The sequence below is a fragment of the Megascapheus bottae genome, chromosome 12, assembly GCF_031878675.1.
Source record: "Megascapheus bottae isolate mThoBot1 chromosome 12, mThoBot2.hap1, whole genome shotgun sequence".
Taxonomy (NCBI): Eukaryota; Metazoa; Chordata; class Mammalia; order Rodentia; family Geomyidae; genus Megascapheus; species Megascapheus bottae.
Genome location: NC_143520.1, coordinates 21,080,440 through 21,092,042, shown reverse-complemented (window position 1 = coordinate 21,092,042; position 11,603 = coordinate 21,080,440). Strand labels below are relative to the sequence as shown.

At 37.8% G+C, this 11,603-nt stretch overlaps 1 non-coding gene across 1 annotated transcript; it reads left to right on the top strand.

The window, feature by feature from the left end:
• The first annotated feature begins 11,024 nt into the window (after nucleotides 1-11,024).
• LOC150056314 (U6 spliceosomal RNA) lies at nucleotides 11,025-11,126 on the top strand. Its single transcript, XR_016537357.1, has one exon. It is a non-coding gene; the product is annotated as a U6 spliceosomal RNA (small nuclear RNA).
• The last annotated feature ends 477 nt before the right edge of the window (nucleotides 11,127-11,603 follow it).

Sequence of the window (11,603 nt, the reverse complement as noted above, 5' to 3'; positions counted from 1 at the left end):
TAATAATAGATTTGCTGGTAGAAACAGACAAAAATAATGAAAATATGCCAAGAGTGATTGCATGAGTATCTAAAATTTCATAAGCTATTATTTTTTGTGGGGGTGGGTGATGGGGCTTGAACTCAAGCCTGGGGCTGAGCTCTTCAGCTCAAGGGTCCTGTCCTACCCCTTGAGCCACAGCCCAACTTCCCCATTCTAGTGATTAATTGGAGAGAAGAGTCTCAAGTCTTTAGTGTGCAGGCTGGCTTGGAACCTTGATCCTCAGATCTCAGTCTCCTGAGTAGCTAGGTTTAAAGGTATGTGCCACTGTTCCCGGCTAATAAATTATTTTTAATTCTCTGATGTCATAATACATAAGCTTTAATGTCTTATTAAAAGTTTTATTTTCCTAAAAGAACCCTACTACACTGCTGGTGAGATTGTAAGCCAGTTCAACTCTGGAAAGCAGTGTGGAGGTTTTTTAAAGAACTGAAAATAGACCTTCCCAACAATCCCGCCATACCACTCCTGGGAATCTATCCTGAACATCATAACCCAGGATATGATAAGGACACCTGCTCAGCTATGTTCATCTCTGCACTATTCACAATAGCCAGGTGATGGAAACAATCCAGATGCCTTACTGCCGATGAATTGATACAGAAAATGTGATATATAGATATAGATAAAGATATAGATATACAATGGAATTCTACATAGCCAACAGACAAGATAAAGTAATGGCATTTGTAGGGAAGTGTATGAATTTAGAGTGAATCATGTTGAGTGAGACAAGTCAAGACCCAAGGAACAAAAGGCACATAGTATCCTTAATATGTGGCTATCATATCCAAACAGTATAAGAGCGATGACTCAATATTTGCGTACCCAATGCTATGGACATGGTATTGGAAATACAAACACAACTACATATTCATAAAAATCTCTTCTATACATGTAAGGTTTTATTACATAGATTAGTAAGGTTTTTATTACACAGATTAATATGTATCTATGACATACAAACCCTCAGCCTAATTTTAATTATGCTCTAAAATCTAAGTGCCAATGATTGTATATGGAGATTCCCTTCTTGAATACTTGTTCGTTAAATACGTCATTTGAAATATGATGTAAAAATCAATGTTAGCAAATTTTTTAATAAAAAAAATGTTTTCCTGCCAGGCACTGGTGGCTCATGACTGTAATCCTAGCTAGTCAGAGGCTGAGATCTAAGGTTTGCAATTCAAAGCCAATCTGGGCAAAAACATCCTTGGAAGATGCCAGTCTGTAATAAACCATTCAAAAACTGGAAGTTGTGCTGTAACTGAAAGTGGTGGAGCGCTAGCCTTGAGTGAAAATGCTCAAGGACAGTGCCCAGGCCCTGAGTTCCAGCCCCCAAAACAACCAAAAAAAATTTTTTCCCTTTTTAACAGGTATTTGACATCTCAGCATTATTCAGAATGGCCTTTCTATCTACAAGTACACAGAAGGTGTTAACTATGTAACAATGTTTCCTACTACAAAAGAAATTGCCTTCATTTACAATTTTAACATAGTATATGATATATTAACATTAACATATTTACTACAATAATCAGCCAAGTTCTCAAACCAAACAAAAAGAGATAGTATAAATGAAAAGCAAACTATTACTCTCAAACTGCTAGTGAATTAAACAAGCAAAAAAGCTGAAGTTCCACAAAAACAATGGCTGCTTTCGTTTCTAAAAACTTTTGAGAGGTAAGCCATTAAAGATGAAACTGATGGTTTACTGATCAGTTCCGAAAATATCAACTCACTGAAATATGGAGACTGAGTTCTTCCTTTTCCTCTCCTTACACCTGGACAAACAGAAAAGATTCAGATAATAACAAGGCAGCCAACTTTATGCTGAACTTCTATAATTACCCAAATCACCCCTAGCAAGCTCTCAACTGCTAAACAGAAACCCATAAAAGATTTAAATATATGCTTTCTCTCTTATTCATTGTATTTATTTTCTTTTGCAACATGGTACCCCTAGCCAAAGCTGACCTCAAACTTACCACCATCCCACCTGAGGCTGTAAAATGCTGAGATTCTACACATGTACCACCACACCCAGGATATACACTATTTTAAAAAGTTGGATGATTTTAGGATTTAAAATAGGAAATAACAATAAATTAAAATTGTACTAAATAAAAATACTGTTAACAAAAATAAAACATATTTATTGGCTTCAAACTTAAAAATAATTTCACTTTATTGTCATATTTTAAATTGTGTAAATAAAAATCATCTGAGGGAGTTAATTCATCTAGGAGATAATTTGTTTGTTGTTTACCATATCCAAACAAAGTCAAATTGAAATAGAAAAAAGAAAAACTCATGCTGCAAACAAGCCCAACCATAGTATTTGACTCATAGTAGATTTTGAATGTATATGTTGTATATATTACTTGTACTTCAAGTTCCTATGAGGCATAACAACAGTGTATGAATTCTTTGAAAACTGAAGTGTCACTTTGAACTCAGTTTTACAATTTCGTTCTACTATTCTAAATGACTTTTCACTATACAGGAAATGGCAAGAGAAAAAGTGGAAGATACTCAATTGGAAATCTCCCTGAGGAAACAGTTACCCCTATCTTGGTGAGCCTTTTCCTGCCATTTTATATAGTCCTAGAACATTCTTTACCCCCTCCTCCCTCTTTCACTCCTCCACTTATCTTGTCCTCCCTCCTTCCCCTCCCTATGGCTCAGGTCCTTTTGTGCCCCGACTGGCTTTGAACCTTGATCCTCAGATCTCAGCCTCCCAAGTAGCTAGGATTTCAGGCATGAGCCACCACGCCCAGCTTTACTTTTCATTTTCAAACCCACTAACACTTGCTGTACCCTCTACAGCTTAGATAAACTGAGATAATGATAATTTCCTATTGCTTTCACTGGATAACTTATCCCATATTACTAAGATTTTTCTTTTCTGGAGACAGTGTTGTTGTATAGCTCATGTTATACACATCTAGACTTTTCATCTATTCATTTCCTTTTCCTTTAAGGACAGAGCAGAGGTATCCTAATTGCCTAGCATTCCCAAGGCCTTGGGTTTGATCTCAGCACTAACAAAAATAAAATTAAAATAACAGCCTAATGACAAAACTAAGCCAAGTTTATTTCTTTGAAGTTTTCAAGTTCCTTAAGAGTAAGGATTATGTTTGTTAATGCTATAAAATCGAACACCTTGGCATATTAACTATGACTTTAACTGAAAGAATCTGGAAAAACAGTATGGGCAGGAAGGTCAGGTCAGTCATGATACCTTGAATGGACAGAAGGCAAACTTTGCTCTTGTATGACATACAATTTGTCTCATAAGAAAAATTTAAAGTGGGGCTGGGAGTTTGGCCTAGTGGTTAAAGTGCTTGCCTAGCATGCATAAAGACCCGGGTTCGATTCCTTGGTACCACATACCGGAAGTGGTGCTGAGGCTCAAGTGGTAGAGTTCTAGCCTTGAGAAAGTCCAAGAACAGTGCTCAGGCCCTGAGCTCAAGCCCAGGACTGGCAAAAATAAATAAATAAAGAAAGAAAGAAAGAAAGAAAGAAAGAAAGAAAGAAAGAAAGAAAGAAAGAAAGAAAGAAAAATTTAAAGTGACATCTGTACATCACTTTTATAATAATAAAAAAAATTTAGAGAGAAAAAATTCAATCTCTGTCACAGCTCCTATAAGCACTGGAATTTTGTATGCCATTAGGATGATGGAAGGGGTAGGAGGGCTTGGTTGCTTCAGGATGCCTTCAGAAAAATGATGAGAAGTGAATTCCTGAGTTGTAGTATAAAAGTGGGGAGATAGAATGACTGTCTGCCTGGAAGAAATGACTTCTTTCCTTGGCTCTCTCCCCTTGCACCCTGGAAATCCCACCCAGCACCTGTAACCCTGGCAACTGTCACGCTTGGGGGCAATGGGAGGCCCACCAAGTTTGAGGTATTTCCCCATCCTCTGAGATCACATCCATTTCCGATGTGGCCACACCCCTCCCACTATATAACCTCTCACTTCCCACTATAAGGTGTCTTGTGGCTGTGGACTCCATCTTGGGTGGCAAAAGGTCTGCTCTTTCCTCACACAATAAACACTCTTCTCCTGAATTGCATGGATTTCTTTTTGGTAGACCTTATACCAAGTAAGTATGAGATTCTGAGTTCAAATTTCAGGTCAGGGGCTGGGAGTTTGGCCTAGTGGTAGAGTGCTTGCCTAGCACGCACAAAGATTGGGATTCAATTCTCAGTACCACATACATAGAAAAAGCCAGAAGTAGTGCTGTGGCTCAAGTGGTAGAGCTATAGCCTTGAGAAAGTCCAAGGAAAGTTATCGGGTTAGCCAAAGAGAGCAAAACAAAAACAAAAATAACCAAACCCCAGAATGCTTATCCAATTTAGGAAATAGTTGAGGTGAGTAGAATTATCAGTCGAGCTTCTGATTATAGAAAGTAGAAAGTTCATTTAACATGAGACCATATCAATAGCCACAAATAATGAAGTCATGAAGCATTTTCATTAGGATCAAGGAAAAGCTGAGTGTTTTGGGCATCAAAACACTTGAGTTTAAACTCAATAACAGCTAACATCAACTACAGGACACAGTTGTCAAACCATCTCCAGACAAACTTTAAGTCACTCCATCTGAGGCATAGGAAACAGAGTCAAGGCAACCCTGCTAAGCAAGACTTGTCTGGATTCCTAACAGAAACAACAAGTTACAATGAAACCATTCTTGTTTTATGTTTTTGGTTACTCATTGGAAAAATGTGTGAGGCCCTGAGATTTTTCATTCTTTTCTCTTTCCCCTGCTTTGGATAAAATAGGACAAAGGGAGGGCAAGGGAAGATTGAAGGAAGGAGCAGAAGAGAGGAGGGAGAAAGATAAAAAAAAAATAATCTATAGTGATTGTTGTCCTTAATGTACTATGTTATCTCTCATCTCTTTTGCTCTCCCTTGGTTATCTCATATTGTTACAGTATTTCACCTTCTTATCTGATATATTGTATATATGTGCATTTGGTTATTTGAAATAGGATGGGGAAGGGAGGCAAACAAGATGAGGGGTGGGGGTGGGAAGAGGGAAATGGGGACTAAGACATGAGAAAGGGTATCAATGTTTGTGAAGTAATGCACCTTCTATCTTGTGAATATAATGTAACCCTTCTATTAATTACAATTAAAATATTTGGAAAAAAGATTAAAAAATAATAATCTACTGATTTCAAATGAATGAACAACTTTAAACCTATAAAATAAAGGCATTTTGCTAAAAATAAAAACAAAATAGTGAGAGAGGTTATCTCCAAGGCAATTCTAGAATATATTTAGAATAACAGAGAAATAAAGTATCTATTAAAAATGATCCAGGAGACTAAGAACAACAGTTCACAAAAAAAACCTAAATGTAAACTTATGATATTCAACCAGATAAAAATAAAAATAATAAGGCTGAGAGTTTGGCCTAGTGGTAGAGTGCTTGCTCCACATGCAAGAAGACCTGGGTTTGATTCCTCAGTATCATATACACAGAAAAAAGCTGGAAATGGTGCTGTGACTCATGTGGTAGAGCTCTAGCCTTGAGAAAATGCAAGGACAGTGTTCAGGCCCTGAGTTCAGGCCCCAGAACTAGCAAAAAATAGAAAAATAAATAAATAAAAATGATAACAATTTGTCATTTTATAATAATCAAGTATTTTTTTTAAGTCTGATAGTATCAGACTGTCCCTGAGCTCTTCTGCTCATGGCTACTGCCCTACCTCTGGAGCCACAGTGCCACTTTCAGTTTTCTGATGTTTAATTGGAGATAAGAATTTCAGGACTTTAGTGCTCAGGCTTTGAATTGTGATCCTCAGATCTCAGCCTCCTGAGCAGCTAGCTAAGTATGTAAGATTCTTATCTCTAATTAACTACCTAAAAACCAGAAGTAGAGCTGTGGCTCAAAGTGGTGGAGTGCTATCCTATTGCTGAGTTCAAGACCCAGGACCTGAAGCTTTCTTCAGGTATATGATTTAGGTATAACTGGAATATCAATGCATTTTGTGTTTGGACTTTGACCTTACCCTGTAGAATAATAATAATAATAATGCAAATATTTACAAACATGAAAGTATCACAAATCTGAAACATCTAGTTCCATGCACTGTAGATAAGCAGGACACTGGTTGCCTTTGGAGAGAAGAAAATGAGACTGAGTAAGTTATATACAAGGTTTCAAGATTATCTGTTTTTTTAACAATTAGTTGGAGCACATATGGCAAAAGGTAGAAGTTTCTTAAAGCAAGCTGGTAGTACAAATTTTCATTGCATTTTTTAGTTTGTGTATTTGCACAATTTTTTTTTTTGCTAATCCTGGGCTTGAGCTCAGGGCCTGAGCACTGTCCTTGGACTTTCTCAAGGCTAGAGCTCTACCACTTGAGCCTCAGCATCACTTCTGGCTTTTCTCTTTTTCTTTTTTTTGCCAGTCCTGGGCTTGAGCTCAGGGCCTGAGCACTGTCCTTGGACTTTCTCAAGGCTAGAGCTCTACCACTTGAGCCTCAGCACCACTTCTGGCTTTTTTCTATGTATGTGGTACCGAGGAATCGAACCCGGGTCTTCATGCATGCTAGGCAAGCACTTTAACCACTAGGCCAAACTCCCGGCCACTTCTGGCTTTTTTCTATGTATGTGATATCAAGGAATCGAACCCGGGTCTTTGTGCATGCTAGGCAAGCACTCAACCACTAGGCCAAACTCCCGGCCCTAGTTGCACAAATTTTTAAGTTTAAAAAAAAGACTGCAATGAACCAAGCAATGGTGGCTCATGCCTATAATCCTGGAGGCTGAAATTGGAGGATTGTGGTTCAAAGCCAGCTGGGCAGGAAATTCTGTGAGATTCTTATATCCAATAACCACCAGAAAACCAGAAATGGAACGGTGGCACAAAGTAGTGCAGTCCAAGCCATAAGCAGAAGAGCTCAGGGACAGCTCCCAGGCCTTGTCAAAAAGAGGGGATGGGGAAAGGGAGGAAGGGAGGGAGGAGGAGGAGAAGGAAGAGGAAGAGGAGGAGGAGGAGGAGGAGGAGGAGGAGGAGGAGAGAGAGAGAGAGAGAGAGAGAAAGAGAGAGAGAGAGAGAGAGAGAGAGAGAGAGAGAGAGAGAGAGAGATACCAGGAGATTAGGGGCTTTAAAAAGTACAAAAAAACATAATTTATTTCACTGTCTAACAATACAACAAGTGAATAACATAGAAGCAATTTATAGGAAGAATTAGGGAGCCAAAATGTGGTGTAGTGATAGAGCGCTTGCCTAGCATGCACAAAGTCCTGTTTTCGATTCCTCAGTACCACATACACAGAAAAATCTGGAAGTGGTGCTGAGGCTCTGGTAGAGAGCTCTAGCCTTGAGAAAGTCCAAGGACAGGGCTCATGCTCTGAGCTCAAGCCCAGAACTGGCAAAAAAAAAAAAAAAAGAGGTGTCAAATGTAATCTCATTTTGTGTCTATAAAATTTAGTAAATAAGAACTAAATATATTCAAGCTAAGTATATCCCACAATATTAATATATGTATGGAGATAACACACTCAGAGCCATAGAATAACATTACTTTTTTTCCAGCTGTTTTAACAGGGAGACAGTAATGGGGTTTGCATTTAGGATCTTAAACTTGGTAGGAAGGCCTTATACCACTTTTGTCTCTAGCCCTATATCACTCTACTTCAAATCTGTAAATGCCTATATGGAGTTTTTATAATTAGTAACATGTTATATATAAATATTATATATGACATTTTATGGTATAATATGTATCTTTTCATATGTCAAATGTATATACACATATACACTTTCATATCTTAACAATTTATCAGTAAGGGTTATAAAGCAAATTTCACAGCAAGTGAAGATGCAAGAGTTGAAATGATTTACCCAAAATTTCAGACAGCAAAGTGGCAGAGGATTTAAGTGCCAATTTGACTAAATCCAAACAATTGGAAAAATATCTCCTGGTAACATGTTAGGAACAGGAGATAGGAAATGAAAAACAGACAGATCAAGCCAAAAAGCAAAACTATCTTATGAGATCTAATTCATAAACATTGTCTCTACAGTATCCATCAAATATGTCAATAACATAATCATAATGTTGATACTTCATTTTTATGTCTTAAGTAAGTCGACATGTACCTGCAAACAAAATTTTACTGCATAAAAATACAAATCACGTAAGTCATTTCCAAAATGTCTGGGCAAGTATGGAAAAAAAACAGAAAGGCAAATAGTAAATGACATTATACTATGCATCACTTCTGACTTCTCTAAAACACTACGTCAATGAATGGTTTTAACTGGAATCAAAACCAGAAAAAATAAAATCAAATAGAGATAAAAGAAAGCCTTGGATAACTAGGCCACCAACCGGCAACTGTTTTCTTTCGCCACTGATCCAAAACACTCAGTGCTGAACAGCGTGATGGTCCTCAGCTCCTGTGACTCTAGGCAACGTTCTCAGTGTTATTAATGGTGACAGAACAGTAGCAATAGAGGTAGCAATAGAGGGAAAAGTCTACCCATTCCTAATTGGTCAATATAATTCTGTCCTTTTATCGGTGGATGTAATTTCATCAGGAAAAACAAAATCAATGACAACTGTCATTAAAAGGCATAAAAGAAAAATAGTATGGGAAGGATTAATAAAGAAAATATAGCCAGGCACAGTGGCTCAGGCCTGTAATCCAATTACTCAGGAGTCTGAGATCTGAGTGAGGATCAAGGTTCAAAGCCAGCCCAGGCACAAAAGGAACTGAGACTATCTCCAGTTAAGCTCTAGAAAACAGCTCAGGGATAGAAGCCTAGCTGAATTCAAGTCCCATAACCAACAACAACAACAACAAATATATATATGGAAGAATACCTATCTCCTCCCTACCCCACCAGAAAAGAATTGTCTTTGAAATACAGCATAGACTCGGGTGCCTTCTTGCTCACGCTTGTAATCCTACTCAGGAGGCCAAGACAAGAAAATTGCTGTTCAAAGACAGCATAGGCAGGAAAGTCTATGAGGTTCTCATGTCCAGTTAACCAGCAAAAAATTGGAACTGGAGCTATGGCTCAAAGTGGTAGAATGTTAGCCTTGAGCAAAAGAACTCATGGGTAGCACCCAGGCACTGAGCCTTATGACCAACAAAAGATGAAATACAGTGTCACTTTCTAATTTTGGTACCCTATGTCTTATATGTACATTTATCTGATTTGGGGAAGAAAAATGGGAATAACAAAGTGGCGAGACAAAGGATAAAGGGTGAACCAATGCAACAGAGACACTCACAAAACACTTACACTGTCAATGAACTTTACAACTTGAGGGTGAGGGAAGTTGGGAGTGAGGAGAAGTTGGAGCAAACAAGGAAGGATGTAACACTCTTCAACAAGGGTTGTACTCGTTACCTTACTTATGTAACTATAACTCCTCTATCCATTGCTTTTACAATTAAAAAGTAATAAAAATAAAAGTACAAATTAATGCAGAGAAATTAACCAAGTCTCAATCCAAAATTTAACAAGTCATGAAGATGACAAAAATTATCAAGAATGCTGAAATATACGGCAATGATCCCTAAAAAATGTCAGAATCTATACAGCTAGCAATGAAAAGTGGAATACTGAGGAATAAATAAGATGATGAAGTTGGATATAGTGGGTCCATGGCTGTAATCTCATGAAGAGATTATATGAAGAGGCTGTGCTCAAGAGGACTGAGGGTCAACACCATCCTGGAGAAAAAGTGAGATTCACCACCTATTCACTTAAGTAGAAAAGGCTAGCTCAAGTAAAACATGCCTATTGTTCCCCAGCGGTACAGGGAGAGGAAGTAAAAGGACCGTGATCCAGGCTGGCTTAAGCAAAAAGTGAGACCTTGTATCAACACTAATTAAAGCAAAAAGGGCCAGAGATATGACCCAAGTAGTAGAGTGCCTACCTAGTAAGCGGAAAGACCCGAGTCTCAGACTCAAGTACTGTAAAAACATAAACAAACAAAACCCCAGTAACGAAAAGAACAATTCAGAATCTAAAAACTACCCTGTGAATTAACTTTGTATATTTTAAAAAGTGGTATTTCTAGGCTGGGAACATAGCTCAGTGGTAAGGAGAGATTTTTATCTAGCATCCTCAAAGCCCTGAGGTTAATTACACAGCATCACGCACAAAATATAAATCATAAATCAAGAACTTACACATATTATTCTTGTGGCTATTGTGGTTTTTGGCAAAACTATGACCCCAACCCTAAAACATATACTAAGGGGGAAAGAAAGTCATTTTGATTCATAAGCAATAAAACAGAAAGATGTCAATGCCTCGATTTATATGTAGAATAATCACATATGAGGATTGGACCCTCTACCATTTTAGCCAGATTGAACCATATTCATTAGCTCTACTATTTTTAGCTAAATCTTCAACTCATGAAATAGGTTATTTTCAAGGGTTAAAAGGGTTCTTTTAAGAAATCATGTGTGTGCGTAAGTGCGTGTGTGTGCGCATGTGTGCGTGTGTGTGTGTGTGTGTGTGTGTGTGTGTGTGTGTGTGTGTGTGTGTATAAGCCAGTCCTGGGGCTAAATTCAGAGCCTGGGCATTATAGGATAGCACTCTACCACTTAAGCCACTGCTCTATTTCTGGGGTTTTGGTGCTTAATTGGAGATGCGTCTCCTGATCTTTCTTGGTTGGGCTGGCTTGGAACCAGTTCTCAGCCTCCTTGAGTACCTAGGATTATTGGTATGTGCCTATAATGAACATTGCAACTGAAGTTGAAGAGTTAAAATTACAATACTAATTAACTTCAGTGATCAGCTGTACTGCCAGTCCCCTAGTACTCTTCTATTTCTATGGCAACAAAAGTAGGATCAGGAAAATAGATGCAAACAATTTAGGAGAACAGCTTAGTGCAGAGAGTCAATATATTGAATGTTATTTAAGCAATTTAATTTTGAGAAACTATACTAAAAGATGGAAAAGGAACTGCAGAATATTTAGTCCTAAAGCAAAAAGTGCTGACTTCAGCAGCACATCAATTAAACCGAAAATATACACAGAAGACTAACATGGCCTCTACACAAGGATGACAGATGATATAAAAACTTCCAATATTAAAAAAAAAGACACTGAAAAAAAGGGTAACTTTACAATTCCATTCTCTTTTTCTTACGTTAAAAAAAAAAGTGTTGAGAATCAAACATAGAAACTTGATCACATGAAGCAAGAACTGTACCACTAAACTCCATATCCAGGTGCTCCTTAAATTAGCAAACAAATGTACTTAAATTTTATTTATACCTTCTCTAAATTTTGGTTACACTCCTACTATGGGTGAACTAAAAACAAACCAGAACTCAAAAATCATTGTCATCAGATTGATTTTTAAAAACTCAAGCCATCACTTTCTAGCAAATATCACAATACTAATAGTGAACGTTAAAATGTTAGCTGAGCACCAGTGGCTCACATCTATAATTCGAGCTACTCAGGAGGCTGGGACCTGAGGATCTTTGTTTGAAGTCAGCCTGGGCAGAAAAGGCCATGACACTCTTATTTAACCACCAAAAAGCCATAAGTGGAGCTGTGGCTCA